Here is a 5,480-nt window from a genome sequence, read left to right as displayed (position 1 = left end):
AAGGTCGAAAAGTTGAATGTAAAAATGTGAAAATTTTCATCTTATATATTAAATAAATCTCATATATCATTTCTTAGTAGGATATCTGGCAGACTTTAGTATTATCAGTCAGTTAGGAGGGGATCCTTGAGTTTGTATTTTTATATGATTTTTATTTATTATTTATCATCAAGAAATATTTGTTTTATATGGGATAAGATGAGTATGAACGTTGGAGCTTAAAGAGTGGAGAACAAAGAAAACACAAATAAAAGGAAAGGGCGTGATCATAATGTTTTGTTAAAGCATTCACCCCAAAAAAAAAAAAGTTTTGTTAAAGCAAAAGAGCATTTTGGGAATTATAAAATTAATTTGGTCTCCTCTCTCCTCCGTTTTTTTTTTAAATCCTAACCAAACACTTTGTAAGCAATTGACAGGAACATTGTTGCCTTTATTTTATATATATATATATATATATATATGGTAGTGGCACAACACAGCTCTAATTGATAGCCCTGATAGGTCTCGTATCACAACATAACTCCATTGTAATTTTTATTGATATACCAAATATTCATTGATCCATGCTTAATTTAAGTTAGGACGTGATCTTATTGTCGAATCATGTTTTTGGAAAGTTTATTTTTCATACAAAGTTTGACTTTAGTACCTTACTGGAAACATGTTGGGTGGTTTTGCTATTAAACCTATAGTAAATTCTTTTTTTCAATACAGCAAACACGTAAACTACTTCTTCAAAATGACAAATTTTATTTATAAATAGATAAAAATGAAGTATTCCCATCCTAAATTATAAGACAATTTTATAGAAGATTTGGCATTCCAAAATATAAAATACTTTAAAAATATTAAGATTTTATTAAAAATATAAAATAGGCCTATTTTAATATTATCAATTCTCCCTCTATTCAATTTTTGTCCCTCTCTCTCTTAATATTAAATGAAATGTATTTTTAAAAATTTACATTTTTATTTTAAAAAAATAAGATTATTACATGTATTTAATAAAATTTATTGATATATATGTAAAATTTTGTCCTACAATATTTTTTAATTTAAGACAGAAGGAGTATTATATTGCTTGTTCAGCTTATAATTTATTATTGGGATATGCCCCTCATGTCACTATGATAGGATAAAGACTAGCTAATTTTAGTGAAAAGAAAAATTGAAGAGTGAAATTTTTCTTTACAAGTTTAATTAAGTATATTAATTACCTTTTCTTAAACACTATATAACCCTACTCTATACGATTAGGATGGAGTATCGATACTAACTTGGATTTCCTGCACAAACGACTAAAATTTGGACTATAGAGATTTAGAAAATGGAATGAAGTTTTGTCACCAATTATGAGCTAGAATGAAGTGAAGTCAAAATTGATGAGCTATAACTTGTTAGAATTGGTTTTTCTTGATCAACTTAAATATCTAACTTTTGTATATTAGATGGCAGCCAGCAAGGTCTGTGACTGAATTCATAACGAAAATTGAACTTCTCAGAGTCGTCGGCAGACTAAATGAAGATTCCATGAAGTTTGTCGTGGCGTGAAAGACGAGCACATGCTTCGAAGAACCCATGCTCTGGTTTCAAGCTCCCACTGTCATCTGTCCCAAAACTCATCAACACCTTCCCTCTTCTGCAATTCCTCACCTGTCTCTCCAAGTGCCCCATGAATTCACTCATCATCGCCCCTTTGCAATACGCATAGAACTGAAAATTCACGTAGTCTATCAGATGCCCAAACTTTCTCGATAGAGCCAGGCGATGACGATGAACTGATTCGTCATCGAACGGTGCTATAGAAGTAAAGGACACAATCCTACTTTCTTCCAGGTAGTAGATCAGCTTCCCGATACACACTCAGCAAGCGAATTAAGATCTGCGCCGAAATGCTTTTGGTCAATATCGATTCCGTCTAGGTGGCTAGACTGGACTAGGTGAGTGACATTTTGAAGCCATGAATCAACCGACGCATGCTTGAAGAACACTTTGTGGTGATCTATGGTGTCACCCCCGAGGTTCAAAGCTACTTTAACATTGGGGCGGGAGGACTTAATGGAAGGGACGAGAGAAGGGCTGAGATTTTGTGTCCCAGTAGGGTTGAAAATCGCCATTGGTAGGGCTTCGAGGGGAGGTCAATTTTGAGCAATTGATGGCGAAGGAGAGAATGAAGTGGGACTCCGCAGGGGGATTTATAGGCACATCTAAAAATGTGACGTTCTTACCTTCGGCTCTTATGTATTCTCTGAAGGGCCTGGACGGCGGTGCTGCTAGCACCAGCGTGACTCCGGCCAACAAAAGATGTAACACGAGACAAGTGGAGGGGTTGAGTGGACTCATGATTGTTGGTGAATGAAGATTTGTGCTGCGTTTAGGGCTATATATGCAAGGGACTTTAGGTTTCACTAGCAATGTCTTCGTCTTTTTGTGGATGTTGGTTTTGATTCTAGGGGAATCATATTATTCTCCTACAGGCAGAGCAGCAATATTATCAAATTTTTTTAAAACTAGACTAGATATTCATTTTGTTTCCTTTAAATGTTTCGTTAATTATTGTTGTATGAACATGTAATACATCCACACGCTTCCTCGATCTTTATTATTTTAAATATTTTTTTGGGTAATTTCCAAGAAAAATTTCAGTCTATATCCATTAATCAAACATACTGGAAAAGAAAAACTTTTAAAATCTAAAATTTTACTGCAGACCAAAGGTGATAAAATAAATTAAAATTACCTCATTGTCCCTAATAGTTTAAGCATATTAAAAGATACTTGCAAATTTCTCATATTAAAGTTGTTCATTTCTCATACTGGAGTAGTTAATTTTTCTATAAGAGTTATTTGTACACATAACTTCTTCACGTAATTTTATTCTTGGTATTGTTATCATAGTAAAAATAATTACAAATTTCTCATACTAAAAGTGTTAATTTCTCATATTTAAGTGGTTAATTTTTTCACGAGAATTGTTTGTGCATATAGGTTCACTTGTTTTTATTTAAACTACTGTTATCATAGTAAATAAAGCTGTAAATTTCTGGTACTAAAGTGGTTAATTTTTCAACTAGAGTTACTTGTGCACATAACTTTACTTGATTTTGTTCCTAATGCTACTATCATGGTAAAAAAAATTGCCAATTTTCATACTATAGTGCTTTATTATCCATACTGAAGTGATTATTTTTTTATAAAAATTGTCTATGCACATAATTTTACTTAATTTTATTCTTAATGTTATTATCATGGTAAAAAAAATTACAAATTTTCATATTGTACTTGTTCTTTGTCTATATTGAAATTATTATTTTTCCTATATGAGTTGCTTATGCACATATAGCTTCACTTGATTTTATTTTTGGTACTGTTAAAATGTGATATGAATATATTTCTTAAGGATTAACCATCTTACTTGCATTAATCAAGGTCTTGCATCTTAAGAATGGCAGCTGCTCTTACTCTCTTGCCTGTCACTGGTGTTCCTGTCCGTGCTTCTTCCCTTGATAGGCTTAATTCACTCTTGTTTATTGTTCAAGTATATACTATCTTAATACATCTCTTATTGCATGATATACCTATCTCTTATTATTGCATTACACCATTGCAACCCGCTCGAGGCTTTTGCAATGCTGACATCTGATTCAATTAATAAATCTTTCTGATGTCAGTGATCCTACGAATGTTATAATGGCTCAAGCATTTCATAGGGACTTAATGAATACTTGTACGGCTATTTTATGTTTAGTTATTTTGTTTGACACTTGTTAAGAGTTATGGGTTGACATTTTGGATCTAGAGTTGCCCATGCCAGGTAGTTTTTATTATTCCTCCCTCCCTTCCCACACATCAAGAGGAAAAGGGTAGAATCAAGAGAGAGAGAACAGGGTTTCATCCCTAAAAAAATTATATAACCTTATTGGTTTGTATTGTGATTTGTTTTTTATGTAAGCATGTGGCTAAACTATATGATACTTATTCAGCATGCAAATGCCACAGGGTGTCTCTGTTGCCACAGTTGCAATAAATAATGCGACTAATGTTAAGTTATTGGCTGTTAGGATCAAGGTTATCTATGAGTAGGACAGGCTAGCTCAGGGGCAGCCCATAGCCTACCTGTGTAAGATAAAATAGGTATGGGTTAATTTGCACCCACAATAAGCCTGTTTTGACTCGTTAAAAAAAGGTTGAACTAAACTAAATGGGTTAGAATGAGTTTGAGCTAACTCATTTTTTCAGCGCATTTGTAAAAAAAATGAAAGAATCGAGAAGAAAAAGAGAAAATCTATAATTTTTGATAGCAAATTGTAAAATTTTCAATCACTCAATCACAATTAACTATAAAATCCAAAGTAATTTCATTGGGCTAACCTAATTAGATTACCAAGTTTGTAGCTTATAGAAATGGATCCTATTTTTTTTTCATTTAAAATTACTCAAAAATAATTTAATAAACTTTTAATTGGAGTAACATATTATTTTGGAAGTATGGAATACCTCAAGGAAGTGAAAAAGACTCAAAATTAGTTAAAGAATATCAAGGAATAAAAATAGGCAACGCGGCATGTGCATATGCATTGCAACTGTCCCTCTTTGTGCTACGTGGCGCGGTGCAAGCGCCATGTACCACAGTGTGTTGCACATATCAAACAGCAGTTTTGCTGTCATTAGATAGCAACTCGGGGCAACTTTTGACACATCCTTTTCTCCGTCTAACGTTTAAATGAGTGATTTAGGTGTCTATAAAAATTTTTATTTATAAACTAGCTAATGACACATATTTTGCTTCGAAATTTGGTTACATAAGGAAGTTAGACATCTAGATATATTTTCATAATTTTTCACACTTTTTACAATTCAAGTGTGTTTAAAATCCACACATATGCCAAAAACTATTCCTAACACTCAAAAATAGTAAAAAGACTTAGGACAACTTGTATAACACACTGCATGCACATATATTCAATAATATCACATATTTACTCTTCAACCCCGTAACATCAAAAACATAAGGGGAAAGTATTAGTATTGCATAACTTGATAAATTTCAAATTCAATAACATAACAACATTTCCTACACTTGTACTAACAAAACTTAGTTAATTCACAAGGAACATCCTAGGGCTCAAGATATATCCCAAATTACAAAATATCAACATAGTGCAAGTGTATACACAGATGCACTGTAATTAACAATATTCTAACTATTACACATAAATAAATAAAGATAAGAGGCTTTATAATAGGAACCCTATATTTATAAGCCTCTGAAGCTTTTTCCTTTCTTATTAAAAAAGAAAAGCAAGTATAATCACTCAACAACCAAGATACTTTTATTACATGCAATTACATGTCAATTGATAATATACACATAAGTGAGAGTTGAATACTCAAACATTTGAGATTACATACAATACAAGTTATAATTTTACAATTAAACTCTTTTTTTCATTTTTCACATGTTCACATCACAAGACACA

The 5,480-nt window shown here is 32.1% G+C and overlaps 1 pseudogene; it reads right to left on the bottom strand.

Moving 5' to 3' along the window:
- Positions 1-1,291: 1,291 nt before the first annotated feature.
- Positions 1,292-2,431, bottom strand: LOC129314512 (chitinase 2-like; annotated as a pseudogene).
- Positions 2,432-5,480: the final 3,049 nt, after the last annotated feature.

Source organism: Prosopis cineraria, unplaced genomic scaffold, assembly GCF_029017545.1.
Source record: "Prosopis cineraria cultivar Desert tree isolate PC_DT_omini unplaced genomic scaffold, ASM2901754v1 PC6, whole genome shotgun sequence".
NCBI classification, from domain to species: Eukaryota; Viridiplantae; Streptophyta; class Magnoliopsida; order Fabales; family Fabaceae; genus Prosopis; species Prosopis cineraria.
The sequence above is the reverse complement of the archived record's forward strand: the minus strand, read 5'-3'. Positions and strand labels throughout refer to the sequence as shown.